We start from the raw sequence: 19,994 nt of genomic DNA, 5'->3' as shown, positions 1-19,994 counted from the left end.
ATTTTATCTGTCAAAATTTCATAGCGATTCAAAACAAACATTGTGTAGTACTAGCATTTTAACTAGAATGGGGAACGTTAATCGATTTGCTTGGGACCAATAGGCTAGTCAAGTAATGAGCCAATTTAAAATTGTTAGTTTCCACCGGTATAAGACCTTGTACAGACATACAAACAGAGCGTAAAATTATTGACTGCTTAGGTTGAGTGTGAAAGCACTGCACTATTCAATTCATTGCTCTGTCCAGACCGTTTGTACCAAACGGTTAAGGACGAGGCAATAAAAGCGCCAATAAAAACATTCAGTCACTCACGAACAGGCGACTCACACCAATGACCTTTATATAAGGTCTGAGCCAACAGGCAGCTTGCTGGTGTTAGAAACAAAAATATTGTTAACATTGCTGAACATACAGCGTACAGATAGAAACACGTCACTGTCAACATACTGCGAACAGATAGAAACACGTCACTGCCAACAGATTCCGTGTAAAAAGATAAACATCGCGATGAAATACGAACATCACTAAACATTTCCACATGTCACTTATACCAATAAGCCCTTTGGCCCAGACCTTGTATAAATGACATTGGACTCACACCGCTTGCCTTCGCTCACACAGCATGTAATCGAGTCATTTTTCCATAGAAAATGTACGCTCAGTCATTCAAAACAAGGACTGGGTACCATCACGGAAGAATAAACGTGCTGACTGAGCTACTGACTGAGTGCTCGTTGTACTCTTTTAAGTTTCTTCCTCATATTGTACCTTTTGAGGTACTAGATTAAAGGAGTACAACCAACAATCAATACGAAACTAACGATTTTAAATTGGCTCACTACTTGACTAGCCTTGGTCCCAAGCAAATCGATTAACGTATCCCATTCTAGTCAAAATTCTAGTACTACACAATGTTTGTTTTGATTCGCTATGAAAGTTTGACAGATAAAATGAGGGGTTATTGGATTTTCCTATGTTTCGAGGGGTGATTCGACTAGCTTGGGACCAAAGATAGTACCAACAATCAATACGAAACTAACGATTTTAAATTGGCTCACTACTTGACTAGCCTATTGGTCCCAAGCAAACGATTAGCGTACCCCAATCTAGTCGAAATTCTAGTACTACGCAATGTTTGTTTTGATTTGCTATGAAAGTTTGACAGATAAAATGAGGGGTTAGTGGATTTTCCTATGTTTCGAGGGGTGAATCGATTAGCTTGGGACCGAAGATAGTACCAGAGCTGAGCCAAAAAGTTGAGCACGTTATTTCGAGACCGTCTAGTCTTAGAGTTACCTCTATGATAGTACCAGAGCTGAGCCAAAAAGTTGAGCACGTTTCTTCGGGACCTACTTGTCTTAGAGTTACCTCTATGGTACAACCAACCGGTGGAAACTAACGATTTTAAATTGGCTCACTACTTGACTATCCTATTGGTTCCAAGTACATCTATAAGCGTACCCCGTTCTAGTCGAAATTCTGGTACTATACTATGTTTGTTTTGATTCGCTATGAAAAATTGACAGATAAAATGAGGGGTTCGTGGATTTTCCAATGTTTCGAGGGGTGCATCGATTATCTTGGGACCATAGATAGTACCAGCGCTGAGCCAAAAAGCTGAGCACGTTTCTTCATGACCTTATGGTCTTAGAGTTACCTCTATGGTTTTACGTTAATCAATTTGCTTGGGACCAATAGGCTAGTAAAGTAGTGAGCCAATTTAAAATCGTTAGTTTCCACATACTTAGTATTTTTTACCGAGCTCGGCTGTGCAAATCTCGGCAAAAATAAGTTTCAGCAAAAGTGACATTTGATTGTTGAGTCTCGGAAAATGCTTAGCTGAATCTCAGCAAACAATTGAAATGTTTGCTGAGATCTCAGTAAAACTTTTTTGCCGAGCTCGGTAGAAAAAACTAAGTGTGTACAACGGTATGCCTGGCAATGGTATAACTGATAAATTGGTTAGTTCTTTTTGTTTGCTGAACATTGACAGTAATGTTCTTAAGAATATTGATATTGAAGCATCAAGATTCTGCATTTAAGCAGCACATGAAAGTAGATGGGCCTGTGCCTAGCGGCACGAACGGAAGCTTGACGTAGGACCACTAGTGGACGGAACCAATATGTTGATCATTTAGTTTTTAACTCTTTTCGTTTTTGAATTTGTGGCCCTGAAAAGGGCTGGATGTTTTTCAAATAGTGGCCACACCAGTGCGTGCAAGTCGATGCCGCCCGGATGACCCAAGTAATAATTTTGGTTTTATGAGGGTTCTGTAGACCACGATTCAGACTTGTATAATGCTATAAAACTTTTATAAAACTAGCAATGTTACTTGGGGACGGTGGTCTAGTCATGCTTCCTATTGCGGGAAGCCTTTCCTCTGGTCGATGTGGGTGCTTTCGTCGTCGTCTGTTGTCTTCGCATTGGTGCGATGCGTGCTTTTCCACTCATACGTCGTGCCCGACACTTATCCGTCTGTTGCTCAAAAGCAAACGACGAAGAAAACGATTTGGCGAGGGATTTTATTATAGCTGCTTTTCTCCTCCCTTCCTTTCATTGGTGGAATGGTGAGCGCTCAACTCAACCGAGCATTGAGTTCGCTCATGTGAGCATGCGCAATGTGCCGTTTGTTCGATTTGCGCTCTATCGTTACGTCCGTGTTTGGGATTTTTCGTTACATGTCTGATTTTTTTTTTTTTTTTATGTGTCCTCTAGTATAGATATTAAAGACGTAGTCCTACGTCAAAACGTAAATAAGGAAATTAAATTCTTACTTTTAAGAAAATTGGCAACTTATGGTTTTTAAATAAATAGGTTATGACGATGCTATCGTTTCACATGATTACTGAGTGTTTTGTTTAGTTTTTGGACATTTAAATATGTTTTCATGTGGTTGCACCTAAATATAGGCATTTTTCATCACTGGTAATTTCACGGAAAATTATCAATTTCTTCTGGATACATTTTATCATATTTAAAAAAATGATTGATTGACTTGATACTTAGTTCAATGAAAAAGATCAAGAACCAAGATTATTCCAGTTCCAGGTTCCAGTTCCAGGTTGTGCAAATAGCAAAATCGTATTTATAAGCGACTCAATGAATACCGCGTGCTTTCCCCCTTTAAAATGGATCGTTTCCAATGTATTCCAAAATAAAACAAAAGCATTAGTCGAATTTTATCAAAGATGACATAAAGCAAAGAAATGCACGACTCTCACGATCCACAGGAGATATGAATAGCGCCGCCGTGAGTGAACATTCAACTAATGCACAGTTAATACTCTGCCTATAAAATGTCAAAATTATCCTATCACACGCTGCCTCCCCCAAGCAAGTGGAAAAGCTCCATCACAAATAAAATCAATCTCAAGATAACCCAACACAATCCCAGCTCCCAGCACATCGCCTCCAATAGACCACGACGACGATGAGCGCAGTTTCGAGGAAGCGGTCAATGGTTGATAGGATCACTTGAACACCGACGATGGTGAGCAGCAACAAGTGGGAAAGTGCCAAATCTCTCAACAAACGATCATAATCTTCGAACCAGCGGGAATGACGCTATTCAAATGCAGTTTTTTTTTAACGGCGCCGGTGGTGTAGTGGTAAGCGTGATTACCTCTCACCCCAGCAGGCCTGGGTTCAATCCCAGTCGGCGCCGCCGGGATGTTCTGAGGCATAACATCTCTGATCACGCCTTCCTTCGGATGGAAGTAAAGCCGTTGGTCCCCGGTTCATGAGTTGATGGGTCGATAGGTAGGGTCCAGGTGTAAGAGCTGCCTTCCTGGCACGTCGGTAGCATTAGAGCTCAGCACGGAAAACAAGATCGACGGAAAAAACAAACCAAAGGAAAAAAAAATGCAGTTTTTGCGCACCACTTAACATTACACTAGCAATACAAAAACACGAGGCAATGGTTTCATCTCTCTTTTCACCGGTACGTGTAGGATCATACTTTTGGTTGTTGTTGTTGTTGTTGTTGTAATTGTTTGTTGAATTCTTTCGGTCCTGGGCTAAGTAGGCAAATTAAAGTACATATGTAGAACCAAACGAAGGCAGTTTCGGTTACCGTAATCAAACCCAAAATGTTCATCAAAGAACGGAACGGATTTAACAAGCAAAACTACTTGTTTCCATAGTCCAAATGTTTGTCAGAGTCTGAATTTTGAGTTTCTGGTATATAGAATGGATTTTGAAGTGATTGGCGACAAGGAATCGATGTCGAATAAAGTCAGGTTTGATCACAGTGCCGATATGTTGGTCACTCATCAAATATCGTAAATCTTTTAGGAAGTGGAACTAGATGCATCAAATTAGTGAAATCAATATCTTTCTGAGGACAATTTATGGCTTATTGCTTCATGTGACCTAACCTAAATACTGGATACCTATCCCGGTGACCACAATAAACTTTCTCATTAGAATGGTTATGCAACAAAACAAAATCAAATTGATAAGAGATATTACCCCTAGAATTAGCCAAAATTCTTAAGATATTGCAAACAACATTGTCTTAACCCATAAGAGATGAACTAGCCTATGGCTAAAAATCTCTTAAATAAAGGAAAAAAAAATTGTCTTAACCCTTTGTCTGTACCATTGTCTAATTCTTCCATAATTATGTTCATCTGGGAATCTACTACTACTAGATGAAATCTGCTCCAAAATACTTGAAAAATTATCTCTCACTTGAGCAAACACAACACTGTGTGTAATCCCTTTTCGAAAATGATCAAATTTCCCTGACTGGAACAAGAATCGAGCTAGTCGCATCCGGAATGATGGAGACTTATTCCCAGCTACAATGCGAATAAATAAAAAACGCAGGCTGTCAAGTTTGAATGGCACAATCTTTTTGCAACACTGTTGACGTGAAAAATTAAAAAAAAAACATAACCACTCCATGACAATGATTTACAAGACCGTGACCGTCCACAACGTAGGGTCCTGGTCACGTCCGGCTGCACTTGGTGCATTAAACATGTTTAATCATTTCCCAGATTCAATTTCACAAAGAGTTAATCAAGCGGATTACATTCAATAGCAAGTGACACCATGATTTAATGAGATAACGCACGGCCCTATCATTCGGATCACAAATGCATTCTAAGTTAAAATCCCGTTGGGCAACAGGTCAACTGCACTGGGTAACTACCATTTACATAATTGAAACACAATTGGACCTTTAAAAATCTGCCTCCATGTGGCCGCAGTATCATGGAGGGACATTGCCGTGACCAGGATTCGAACCTGGGTTACTGAGGCCACAACACAGTGTACTAACCACTAGACGATCACGGTTTTCGGGAGTTGTGACAGAATGATCATTGAAACACTATGAACAGGTTAGCGACGAATACAACTCACCGCGTCGAAAGAATTTCCCCACTTACATTATTGCGACGTAATGTGAAATTATGTTCTATTGTCGTTCAATAAAAAATATTACCCCCTCCGTGACAATGGTGCAACCATTGCCGTGACCAGGATTCGAACCTGGGTTACTACGGCCACAACGTAGGGTCCTGACCACTAGACGATCACGGCTATCGAGGAATTGTGAATAACTGAGTATTGAAACGTCAACGTATCCTACCGATTCTATTTATAGTTCATCTATTGTGTAATATTACCAAATTCATTTAATAACATTCCCATCGGTATGTCGGTAAAGCAGATTGTAGTAACATGGCAAACAGCACTTTAGTTTCTATTTATAGTTCATCTATTGTGTCACATTATTTTTGAGAATTTCTTTCGATACACCGGTAAACTACACAGTAACAAAACGATACATCCTCATCTAAGATTATCCACAAATCTGCATCTGAAAATCATCCCTGAAAATCTTTGTTCCATTCCAATGGTTCCTTTTTTATCCAAACGCATCCCACTCTGTATACGTAAAATCCTTATTTATTCTATCCTTTTCACACCCACATTACAATATCAGAGAGTCAAAGCTTCTATGAGTTGAGATCCAGATCCATCTTGAGAAGTGACGTTTCCGCCACAACATTGACTCTCATTCGTATATATTTATAGTTCTCATTCATATCCATTGTGCCATGTTGTGAAATTATGTTCTACTATCGTCCTAAAAATCTCCTTCCAGGAGAAGGATAATCATTGCCGTGACCAGAATTCGAACCTGGGTTACTACGACCACAACGTAGGGTCCTGACGATCACGGCTATCGAGGGTTTCAAAACAAATTGACTTGAACTTTAACACTTGAAATCAGAAACAAACCAAATAAATTTACAATGTCGAAAGAATAAAACAGTTGAATGAATTTTATTCGGAGGATACGGAGGTTTGCAGTAGGATTATTATCGATTCACTGAACATGAATATTAACAAAAAAATGATTATAGCTGATAGTTCACCACCAGGATTTTGAGTTAGTATTTTTATCAAAATCGATTTAGCAAATCTTTTTTCATGCAAATCCTCATCAAGAAGTTTAGGCATCAGATCGTAATTAAATCATTAGTTCATAAATTTGTAATACCTATGTATTATAAAAAAACGTAGTAGTTGCTCACCGCACAAAAAAAAACTCCCTCCGTGACAATGATAATCATTGCCGTGACCAGGATTCGAACCTGGGTTACTGAGGCCACAACACAGTGTACTAACCACTAGACGATCACGGTTTTCGGGAGTTGTGACAGAATGATCATTGAAACACTATGAACAGGTTAGCGACGAATACAACTCACCGCGTCGAAAGAATTTCCCCACTTGCATTATTGCGACGTAATGTGAAATTATGTTCTATTGTCGTTCAATAAAAAATATTACCCCCTCCGTGACAATGGTGCAACCATTGCCGTGACCAGGATTCGAACCTGGGTTACTACGGCCACAACGTAGGGTCCTGACCACTAGACGATCACGGCTATCGAGGAATTGTGAATAACTGAGTATTGAAACGTCAACGTATCCTACCGATTCTATTTATAGTTCATCTATTGTGTCACATTATTTTTGAGAATTTCTTTCAGTACACCGGTAAACTACACAGTAACAAAACGACACATCCTTATCTAAGATTATCCACAAATCTGCATCTGAAAATCATCCCAGAAAATCTTTGTTCCATTCCAATGGTTCCTTTTTCATCCAAACGCATCCCACTCTGTATACGTAAAATCCTTATTTATTCTATCCTTTTCATCACCCACATTACATTATCAGAGAGTCAAAGCTTCTATGAGTTGAGATCCAGATCCATCTTGAGAAGTGACGTTTCCCCACAACATTGACTCTCATTCGTAAATATTCATAGTTATCTCATCTATTGTGCCATGTTGTGAAATTATGTTCTACTATCGTCCTAAAAATCTCCTTCCAGGAGAAGGATGATCATTGCCGTGACCAGAATTCGAACCTGGGTTACTACGACCACAACGTAGGGTCCTGACGATCACGGCTATCAAGGGTTTCAAAACAAATTGACTTAAACTTTAACACTTGAAATCAGAAACAAACCAAATAAATTTACAATGTCGAAAGAATAAAACAGTAGAACGAATTTTATTCGGAGGATACGGAGGTTTGCAGTAGGATCATTATCGTTCCACTGAACATGAATATTAACAAAAAAATGATTATAGCTGATAGTTCACCACCAGGATTTTGATTAGTATTTTTATCAAAATCGATTTAGCAAATCTTTTTTCATGCAAATCCTCGTCAAGAAGTTTAGGCATCAGATTGTAATTAAATCATTAGTTCATAAATTTGTAATACCTATGCATTATAAAAAACGTAGTAGTTGCTCACCGCAAAAAAAAACTCCCTCCGTGACAATGATAATCATTGCCGTGACCAGGGTTCGAACCTGGGTTACTACGGCCACAACGTAGGGTCCTGACCACTAGACGATCACGGCTTTCGGGAGTTGTGACAGAATGGTCATTGAAACACTATGAACAGGCTAGCGACGAATACAACTCACCGTGTCGAAAGAATTTCACCACTTGTATTATTGCGACGTAATATAAAATTTTGTTCTACTGCCGTTCAATAAAAAAAAAATCACCCCCTCCGTGACAATGGTGCAACCATTGCCGTGACCAGGATTCGAACCTGGGTTACTACGGCCACAACGTAGGGTCCTGACCACTAGACGATCACGGCTATCGAGGAATTGTGAAAAACTGAGTATTGAAACGCCAATGTATCCTTCCTACCGATTCTATTTATAGCTCATCTATTGTGTAATGTTGAGAAATTCATTTAATTCCCATCGGTATGTCGGTTAAGAAGATTGTAGTAACATAATAAACAGCACTTTCGTTTCTATTATTATTCATCTGTTGTGTCACATTATTTTTGAGAATTTCTTTCAGCACACCAGTAGCCTACACAGTAACAAAACGTCACATCCTCATCCTCTTCTAAGATTATCCACAAATCTGCATCTGAAAATCATCCCAGAAAATCTTTGTTCCATTCCAATGGTTCCTTTTTCATCTCAACGCATCCCAACTCTGCATACGTAAAATCCTTATTTATTCAAAATCTTCTATCCTTTCATCACCTGCATTTGTCAGAGAGTCATAGCTTCCATGAGTAATCCATCGTGACATTTGTCAGACAGAGTCAAAGCTTCTATGAGTTGAGATCTATAACCATCTTGAGAAGTGACGTCTCCCCACAACATTGACTCTCATTCGTATATATTTATAGTTCTCATCTATTGTGCCATTTTGTGAAATTATGTTCTATTATCGTCCTAAAAACTTCCCTGCACTCCAGGACAAGGATAGTCATTGCCGTGACCAGGATTCGAACCTGGGTTACTACTACGGCCACAACGTAGGGTCCCGACCACTAGACGATCACGGCTATTGTGGAAAGCATTGAAACGCGAATATAACGATCCGTTTTTATTTATAGCTCGTCTATTGTAAAATATCACATTCCAAACTTCCTTTCGGCATGCTGGTTAAGAAAATTGCAACAGAATAGGGGATATGTTGACCCCTTATCAAAATTATTCGCAAATCTTCATCTGAAGACAGGAAATCTTTCTTTCCATCCTAATCATCCGTAAAATCCTTACTTATTATTTGTTCAATCATTTCATCACGCAGGTATGTCGTTGCAGTGAAGTCAAATCTCTCTTTAATTAGGGTACTTCTCCTCGAATGACGCTCCGGATTACCTGTATGATGGGTTCATCATAATTATGTTGTTCTTACGTCAAATAGAGGTAAGAGGGGCATAATATCACCATTACAATGTTTTATGACCAATTAATTTGTTTCAAACCATAAGAAATCCAAGAAAGCACAGGAAGCTCACTATGCCCCTCCTTCCTCTACAGATAATAGTTTTTAATCTTGCTGAGATAGTGGGCATCCAGTCCTGGTCATCTGTTAAGTCATGTTGTGAAATCATCACTTGCTACTTTAAACATGTTTAATCATTTCCCAGATACGATTTCACAATGTGTTAAACAAGCGGATCACATTCAATAGAATCTGGCACCATAGTTTAATGAGATAACGCACCCTATCATTTGGATCATAAATGCATTCTAAGTTCAAATCCCGTTGGGCAACAAGTCAACTGCACTGGGTAACTAACAGTACATAATTGAAACACAATTGGACCTTAAAAAGTTTGCCTCCATGAGAATTGGCAGCCATTGGAGTTGTGACGAATGTTCATTGAAACATGAACAACTATGAACAGATTAGCGCCGAATACAATTCACCACGTCGAAAAAATTCACCATTTGCATTATTGCGACGTAATGTGAAATTATGTTCTACTGCCGTTCTAAAAAACATCACCCCCTCCGTGACAATGGCGCAATCATTGCCGTGACCAGGATTCGAACCTGGGTTACTACGGCCACAACGTAGGGTCCTGACCACTAGACGATCACGGCTATCGAGGGTTCTAAAACAAATTGATTAAAACTTTAACAGCTGAAATCAGAAGCAAACCAAATTAATTTACTATGTCGAAAAAAAAGAAATTAACGAATGTTTGCAGTAGGATCATTATCGTTCCACTGAACATGAATATTATAAAAAAAAGTTTATAGTTGTTAGTTCACTACCAGAATTTTGAGCTGGGAATGTTTTCAGAATCGATTTAACAAATATATAGTCATGAAAATCCTCATCAAGAAGATGAGGCATTAGATCGTAATTAAATCACTAGGGTAAACGCACCTATAGTGGAGGTACGTTAGTGCAAGATGTTCCTATAGTGGCTTATGGAGTCTCCATAAGCCACTATGGGAAAACATTGCACTAACGTACCTCCACTATTGGTGCGTTTACCCTGATTCATAAATTTGTAATACCTAAAAAAACGCAGTATTTGCTAACCGCAAAAAAACTCCCTCCGTGACAATGATAATTATCATTGCCGTGACCAGGATTCGAACCTGGGTTACTACGGCCACAACGTAGGGTCCTGACCACTAGACGATCACGGCTGTCGAGAGTTGTTAGTTAATGTGCAAAGAAACGGCAACACAATGCAACCGGCAACGTGAACGTCACAATGCAATTTTCTTTCTAACGTCAAATGAAAACAAACCGAGTGTACATACAAGTTCAAACCCAACTGCGTATTTCACCATATGCATTCATTCGATGAGCGAGTGAGGTTAGGCTCTGTGGTATTTTTACCTCCCTTGTTGCCACAGATTGTGAAATTCAATTCTCCATCGCTACGAAACCAAACAATCTACAATCAGTTGGGGTGAAATTGAACGCAATGCGTTACTGTTACCCTATTACTATTTATCCCTTGAAGTTTTTTTAAATACATTCAATTTCACCTAAAATTGTCACAGTAAATTTTATCTACAATATCAATGCCCTTCTCGACTGCGTTGAATTAAAGCTCCAAGGTTTTGAACACATTAATTACTTGACAAAAAAATATTATTGAGTTGATCAGTAATTAAATTTCAAATCGTGTAATTATCACAGTGTTGGTATAACTTAATGTAATTTAAATTGCAATAAGTGTAATTAAAGTAATTGAAATCATGTTAAAACGATCCAAGAAAACAATTTAATGGACCAGTTTATTTACAAAAATGTATAATACACTCATATAGCACTACCGAAATTTATGAGTTGGTTCGTGTCTAATCTATTTCGGACAAATTATTTTTATCTAGATAGAACATGTCTATGGTTTTGACAAATGGGATCGCTGCACATTTGAATCGGCCGTTATGGATTTTCGATCAATAGTTAAGTTTAAGTTTCATGTCGGTTTGTCGGTGTTTATAGCCCCCCCGTCTATTGTGTCATGTTGCGAAATTCATTTCCTAACATTCTCTTCGGTATATCGATAATGAAGATTGTATAAACATGGGTAACAGCTCTTTCGTTTCTATTTATAGATCATAATTTTTTGTACCATGTTGTGAATATATGTTCTACTATTATCCAAAAATCTCCCTCCCTCCGTGACAATGACAATCATTGCCGTGACCAGGATTCGAACCTGGGTTACTACGGCCACAACGTAGGGTCCTGACCACTAGACGATCACGGCTTTCGGGAGTTGTGACAGAATGATCATGGAAACACTATGAACAGGTTAGCGACGAATGCAACTCACCGCGTCGAAAGAATTTCACCACTTGTATTATTGCGACGTAATGTAAAATTATGTTCTATTGCCGTTCAATAAAAAAAATCACCCCCTCTTGACAATGACAATGGTGCAACCATTACAATGCATTGTGTCGTAACCTGACCAGAATTCGAACCTGGGTTACTACGGCCACAACGTAGTGTCCTGAACACTAGAGTTGTGAGATACTGTGCAAAGAAACAACAGCACAATGTAATCACCACATTGCAATTTTCTCTGAAACGTTAAATGAAAAATTGATTTTTAGAAAAAAAATCCATTTTAAGATACGCCGTTTTCAAAAGTTACTCTGGGGAATAATAATCATATTTAAATGAAAAATGCAACCATGGATTGTAATGAACATATAAGCAAAACTTCATTCAAATCGGAAAGGGTCGAGACAAAATGGTCCTTTTGTTGTGTGTTTTGGGCTGGAATGCATTCATTCAACTAGCAATTGAGGTTAGATTCCACTGGTTGGAAAGATTGTGAAATTCAATTCTGCACCACTACGAAGAAAAATATTCTACAATGCGTTGGGGTGAAATCGAACTCCGTGCATTACTTTTGCGTTGTTATAATAAAATCTACACCGATCTCTTTCGCCCACATCATCAACACTAAAAACTTGATTCAAAAATCATTGTCACCTACCACAACGGTAAGGGGCTGTTCATAAACTACGTAGACAGTTTAAGGGGGGGGGGGGGTTGACAATTATCCACGGCCCATACAAATTTTAAAATTTTTGTATGGACAATTGTCTACGCAGGGGGAGAGAGGGGGTCAAGAATCCCAAAAATCTGTCTACGTAGTTTATGAACAGCCCCTAAGACTGATTTTCAACCAGCTGACTTCACTTCCACGGAGAAGCATACATGTAGCAAAATAAACACAGAGAGAGGAAGAGACCGCATTCTATCCGTAACCGAATTATACTTCAGTGGAAGAAAAAGGGGAAAAATAGCTACAACGGTTGATCAAATTTGATAAGAAAAAGCGTTTTCTTGCTTTAATTTTCAGTTGATTTTCGGATGTATTAACCAGTGTTAATGCTATGTTCTGACTACAGAGTTATAACATGTTATAATAAGCCTATCTTGGTGAAATTTTTCTTGTCAATAATTATTAACATCTTATAACTCAACTCTTTAAGTCTGAACAAGGCATATCAGTGCACTGTCGGCGATAGTTTTCACCGTGACAATGATTTACAATCACTGCCATGACCAGAGCTCGAACCTGGTTTGCAATGACCACAAGTAGGGTCCTAACCACTAGACGATAACGACTATGGAGGAATTGGGAAAGAACGAGTATTGAAACGCGATATGTATCCTACCGATTCTGTTTATAGCTCATCTATTGCATAATGTTGTGAAATTCATTTCATAACATTCCCATCAGTATGTCGGTAAAGCAAATCGTATAAACATACTAAACAGCACTTTCGTTTCTATTTATATTTCAGCTATTGTGTCACATAATTTTCGATCATTTCTTTCGGTACACCGGTAAACTACATAGCTACAAAACAGAGGGAACGACACATCCTCATACTCTTCTAAGATTATCCACATATCAGCATCTGAAAATCATCCCAGAAAATCTTTGTTCCATTCCATCCGTTCCTTTTTCATCTCAACGCATCCCACTCTGTATACGTAAAATCCTTATTTATTCTAAAAAATCTTCTATCCTTTTATCACCCGCATTTGTCGGAGAGTCAAAGCTTCCATGAGTTGAGATCCATCGTGAGAAGTGACGTCTCCCTACAACATTGACTCCCATTCGTATATATGTATAGTTCTCATCTATTGTGCCATGTTGTGAAATTATGTTCTACTATCGTCCTAAAAATCTCCCTTCAGGACAAGGATAATAATTGTCGTGACCAGGATTCGAACCTGGGTTACTACGGCCACAACGTAGTGTCCTAACCACTAGACGATCACAGCTGTAGAGAGTTGTGAGTTAATGTGCAAATAAACGGCAACACAAACGCAATTATGCCAAATTTGTACCCTTAAGGTTCAATTCACTTTTATGCATTTTTAAATGCAGTTTTTTCGACGCATCATTTCAGATTGCCAAATCTCGCGTCTTTTTGTGTAATATAGCAGAAAGAATAGAATGACGCGAGCTTTTTGCAATCTGAAATGATGCGTCGGAAAAAACTGCATTTGAATTTTTCGAAAATGCATCAAAGTAAATTGATTAAACCAAATTTTGGACACATACAATAAGCACTGCGAAAACATTGACTTTACAATGACAAAATTGTAATAAATAGCACTTAAGGCTTCTTCTTCTTCGCCGCATTTCAAGCTTATTGCGTATGGTATATTAGCTTATTGCGTGCTCTCAACTTAGTGTTGTAGATGCACTTGCACAGTTATTAATTGAGAGCTTGCGATACCAATTATACTCTATTCCCAGTGAAGGCGAGAAATTTTCCAACCCGAAAAAGGGAGGTCCCATAGCACTTAAGGCAACAATTGGAAAATGGTCTACACTGAACGACGACAAAATAAAAAGTAAAATAAATCGCCACATTACAATTTTCAGCCTAACGTCCCTCGCTTGTTGCCACAGATTGTGAAATTCAATTCTCCATCGTTACGAAAACAAACACTCTACAATCAGTTGGGGCTTTCCTCTCCCTCTTTCTCATGCACACCACTATGTTTTCCCATGTCGGCTTCGAGGAATTGTGAGAGACTGAGTATTGAAACGCGAATATATTGGTCCGTTTCAATTCATAGCTCGACTATTGGGTCATGTTGTGAAACAATCTTACAGTCACAAACAACAAATACATCAACCATGCTAGTACTGATTGTGTATCATTCATGTTTAAGTCTTTCGAAGTCTACAACATTACGACATCTGTATATGCGGCAAATTTATTACAAATTAAGTACACCTTATATAAAATTTTTGAGAGAATCTTACATTCCCGTTTTGAGTAAATATCTCTCTCCTTATAACGGTAAAGATGGTTACAGCGGCACAAGATTGCACAACTCACATTCTTTCTTATCTATTTACAGTTCCTCTATTGTGCCATGTTGTGAAATTCTGATCTGCTGTTTTTCTAAAAAAAAAACCCTCTGTGACGTGACAATGGTAATCATTGCCGTGACCAGGATTCAAACCTGGATTACAACGGCTACAACGTAAAGTCCTGATCACTAGACGATCACGGCTGTCGGGGATTGTGAGTTAACCTATGTTGAAAAATTAATACATTAAACACTTGATACTGATACCAATACCACCGACAAACCGACATGACACTTAATTCTGACTTGTGCCCGAAAATCGTAAACGGCCGATTTAAAAGTGCAGTGATCCGAACTGTCAAAACCATACGATTGTTTTATCTAGATCAAATAAATTGGTCCAGAATAGATCAGACACAAACCAATTCATAACTTATGCATGTGGGTTCATGGCTTAGCTAAATATTTCCCGCGAACACGGTTCCAGATGTCAGTAGTGTGGTTTGGTCAGAAAATTTGTTGTTTTTGCTATGGTCATTCATTCATGTCGGTTTGTCGGTGCTAATACGAGGCGAAAGTATTTGACTGAATCAAGTACAGGGTGAGTGGTAATTCCTGTCAGTAAAGTATATGGTATAAGGTATATCTATAACATTTGTCTTGACTTATCTGTCTCCCATTGCAGCTGACACGCACGATATCTTGAGGCATTTCGTCGCATACTTTCACCAAACGTTGGTTAAAAGTTTCCACGGTTAGTCCCTTGGTATAGCCTAGTTTGCCTATCATGTCGAGAGGATACAAGTTGAGAGGATTCAAATCGGCCACTCTTGCCACGAAATAAAATCCGGAAAATTTACCTCACACCAAGTCTGTGTAGCTTTTGTCTGGTGGCAGTATGGTGCTTACTTGTTATTTTTTTTTTTTACAAAGGACTCAAAACAGTATCGATGTAATATTTACTGTTGATTTTAACACAAGGTTCAATGAACAGCGATGGGGGCGACCCCGGCGTAGTGGTTAGCATCCATACCTCTCACGCCAAAGTTACCGTGCCGCTTGAGCAGCTTATCACTAGTTGCCTTTTCGCGTTCATGATTACCACGAGTCTCAAACGAATGAAAATTCAAAACGAACTTGCCCGTGTTGTCATTTGAATACACTCTAAAAGAAAAAAATACAGACATGTATGTGATTAATCCGTCAGACACTAAAGGGTGATACGGTCAAAATTTGGTCAAGGGAAAACGCGTGTAAATCGGTGAAATCGTTTATTTAAAAAATCAAATTAAATTTCTTTTTCAAGTTCAATTAGTATAAAATTCAGGAAAAATATTCAGTTAGGCTTCCGCTTTTCCAAATCCAAATTGCCGGGCCTTACGCTTGACCCTTGCCATCAGATTTTGTACAGCCACCTTGTCCACCTTCTTCGCCGCAGAAAGCCAGTTTGCCTTGAACTGCTGCTCGCCATTAGCAGTTTTTTTGGTCTTCTTTAGGTTCCGCTTGACAATAGCCCAGTATTTCTCAATTGGGCGGAGCTCTGGCGTGTTGGGAGGGTTCTTGTCCTTGGGAACCACCTGCACGTTGTTGGCGGCGTACCACTCCATGGCCTTTTTACCGTAATGGCAAGATGCCGAATCCGGCCAAAACAGTACGGAACAACCGTGTTTCTTCAGGAAAGGCAGCAGACGTTTATTCAAACACTCTTTCACGTAAATTTCTTGGTTGACAGTCCCGGAAGCTATGAAAATGCTGCTTTTCAAGCCACAGGTACAGATGGCTTGCCAAACCAGATATTTCTATGCGAACTTTGACAGTTTCATGTGCTTGAAAACATCTGCTACCTTTCCCCTTCCTTTTGCCGTATAAAACTCCTGTCCCGGAAGCTGCTTGTAGTCGGCTTTGACGTAGGTTTAGTCGTCCATTACCACGCAGTCAAACTTCGTCAGCATCGTCGTGTACAGCCTCCGGGATCGCGCTTTGGCCGTCGTATTTAGTTTATCATCGCGATTTGGAGTCACTACCTTCTTGTAAGTCAATAGTCCGGCTCGTTTTTTGGCTCGATGCACGGTTGTAGACGATACACCCAGCTTATTTGCGGCATCTCGGAGAGAGAGGTTAGGGTTTCGCTTGAAACTACCGGCAACTCTCTTTGTCGTCTCAGCGGCTTCCGGTTTTCGATTTCCCCCCGATCCAGACTTCCTGGCTGTCGACAAACGTTCCCCAAACACTTCAAATTACATTTGTAACGGTTGATTTGGCAACTTTTAGCGATTTTGCCAACTTTGCGTGCGAGTAGCTCGGATTTTCGCGATGCGCGAGCAAAATTTTGATACGCTGCTCTTCTTGCTTGGACGGCATTTTGACAACTGAAGAGTGAATTCCAAAATCAAAATAGGAGCAACATTCTACACACACACACACCTTCAAAATGAGGGGTGTTCAGGTTTTTTAAATGCAAAATTGAAAGAAATACGTCAAGTTGATATTGACCAAATTTTGACCGTATCACCCTTTACAAACTGTTAAAAAACACTTACAGGAATTACCACTCATCCTGTAAGTAAGCAATGTGAGCCAAATCAGCTGGAGCAACGTACGATGCTTGTTGATGTTGGTTCATAGACATCATGCAACGTGAAATATTTGAACGTACGTTCTGTTGCTTCTGTACAGTTCAAGGATAGAGGTGATCCTGAATGGAAAATCATCACATGCTTTTACATTAATTAACCTCTAACTTTTTCCAGCAACAGAATTCTGTAAAATGAAGTAGAAAGCTTTGGAAGGTTTTGGTATTATGCATAACGAACTAGAAGGTCTTGTGCACTCTGTGCACTCGCGGATGTATCCTACCGATTCCATTTATAGCTAATCTATTGTGTAATGTGGCGAAATTTATTTCCTAACATTCCCATCGGTATGTCGGTAAAGTAGATTGTAGCAACATGGTAAACAGCACGATTCTATTTATAGATCAGCTATTCTTCCAAAGTGCTGAACAAATTCTATCTGAGCTTCCTCCTGAGGTTAAAGTTCACATCTATGGAGACTTTAATCAACGCCATGCTGATTTCATTCTGGACTCTGAAAATGAATGTATCTTACTCCCAGTCGTTGGGGATAATGAAACATTGCAGTTCATTTTTGACAAAACTGCTAATTTAGGACTGAACCAAATTAACCACATCAAAAATCAACAAAATTGCTATTTGGACTTTTTACTAACGAATATTTATGAAGATTTCTGTGTGACCGAATCATTAAACCCATTGTGGAAAAACGAAGCGTTTCACACAGCAATTGAATATTCTTTATTTGTACACGAATACCAAAGACCAAACGACTGCGAATACGAGGAAGTCTTTGAATACAAATTAGCAGACTACGAAAAAATCAAACATAAATTAAACAGCGTCAATTGGCAAATAATTCTAAGGAATGAAGGAAATGTCGAAACTGCTGTAGACATCTTCTACCAAATTTTATCAGGAATAATTTTGGAAGAAATACCTTTGAAGAAAAAAAGACGCTACAGAAGCACAAAAAATCCAGTCTGGTATAACAGACAAATAAAAAACTTAAAAAATCGAAAACAGAAAGCACATAAACATTACAAAAAACACAATAATAGTGAAAATTTGGCTATCTATTTGGACTTATGCGATCAACTAGATTTAGCCATCAGTAATGCATTTGAAGAATTTAATTCAAAAACTGAACTTGAAATAAAGTCCTGCCCAAAGAACTTCTTTAATTACGTAAAAACCAAATTAAAATCTGACAATTTTCCATCAATAATGCATCTTGACGAACGTGTCGGGGATAGCTCGGAAAAAAATTGTAAGCTTTTTGAAATTTTTTTTCAAGAAATCTATACGACATTTTCCGATGAAGATCGCGACCGCGATTATTTTGCATTTCATCCAGAATTTTCAAGGGACATTGGCGTCAATCAACTTCAAGACGCCTCAAAAGGTCCTGGACCTGACGGAATTCCTCCAGTATTTTTAAAAAGTCTAGCAATGGAACTCACTGCTCCATTGTTTTGGCTTTTTAATATGTCACTGGAATCCGGAACCTTCCCAAAAATATGGAAAAGCTCATTTTTAGTACCTATTTTTAAATCTGGCCGAAAATCTGACGTACGTAATTATCGTGGAATAGCCATTATCTCTTGCATTCCAAAGCTTTTCGAGGCAATTGTAAATGAAAAATTATTTCTTCAAACCAAAAATAGAATTACTGACATGCAACACGGCTTCTTTAAAGGACGTTCGACCTCGACAAATTTACTTGAATTTATAGACTATTCATTAAATGCAATGGATAATGGAAACCACGTAGAAGCTCTCTATACAGACTTTAGCAAGGCATTTGACCGAATTGACATACCAATGCTTCTTTTCAAATTGAAAAAAATTGGAATTGAGCCAGGACTCCTGAAATGGCTTGAATCATATTTAACTAACCGCCAACAAATAATTAAATTCAACGGAAAGAAATCGACTCCAATTCAAGTCACCTCAGGAGTCCCGCAAGGCTCTCATCTGGGACCTCTTCTTTTTATTCTGTACGTAAACGACATTTCCTTCATTCTCAAAAAAATAAAATTGCTAATCTATGCCGACGACATGAAGCTCTTTTTGGAAATAAAAAATGATGAAGACATCAATATATTCCAGAGTGAAATACACATATTCTACACATGGTGTAAAAAAAGCCTATTAGAACTGAATGTAAAAAAATGCAACTTAATATCATTTAGCAGAAAAAGAACACCATCAAACATTTCAATTGCATTAGAAAATCAGAATGTAGAAAAATGTGAAAGAGTCAGGGATTTAGGGATTATCTTAGACTCCAAACTAACTTTCATAGACCATTACAATACAATTATTCACAGGGCAAATAACATGCTAGGCTTTATCAAGCGCTTTTGCTATAACTTTCAGGACCCATACACAATTAAAACACTATATATTGCCTATGTGAGGTCAATACTGGAATATTGCAGCATTGTATGGTCTCCATTTTCAATCACGCACGAAGAAAGATTAGAATCAGTACAAAAGCAATTTCTATTATATGCCCTTCGTAAATTAGGTTGGACATCATTTCCTCTTCCATCATATGAAGCACGCTGCATGCTTATAAACATACAAACATTAAAAGAGCGTCGTGAATATGCAATGGTTTCGTTTGTACACGATATCGTTTCGCAGCGCATTAACTCAGCAGAAAAATTTTTATCAAAATTAATTTTTTATGTACCTACTCGACAACTCAGAAATCGAAATTTATTTGCCGTAACCCATCATCGCACAAATTATGCAAAATTTGGGCCATTAAA

The 19,994-nt window shown here is 38.5% G+C and overlaps 2 protein-coding genes across 2 annotated transcripts in view; one reads left to right on the top strand and one right to left on the bottom strand.

Moving 5' to 3' along the window:
- LOC135709803 (uncharacterized) overlaps positions 1-19,994 on the bottom strand; it is an 81,280-nt gene that overhangs the window by 36,497 nt on the left and 24,789 nt on the right. The window lies entirely within an intron of this gene.
- The window catches only part of LOC135709813 (uncharacterized), a 33,649-nt gene that overhangs the window by 1,473 nt on the left and 12,182 nt on the right, over positions 1-19,994 (top strand). The gene's annotated exons all lie outside the window — the stretch shown is intronic.

The sequence above is a fragment of the Ochlerotatus camptorhynchus genome, unplaced genomic scaffold, assembly GCF_037179485.1.
Source record: "Ochlerotatus camptorhynchus isolate MF236.1 unplaced genomic scaffold, CSIRO-AGI_Acam_v1.1 ptg000365l, whole genome shotgun sequence".
Lineage (NCBI taxonomy): Eukaryota > Metazoa > Arthropoda > Insecta > Diptera > Culicidae > Ochlerotatus > Ochlerotatus camptorhynchus.
Note: the sequence above shows the minus strand (reverse complement) of the source record. Positions and strands in the feature narration are given on the sequence as shown.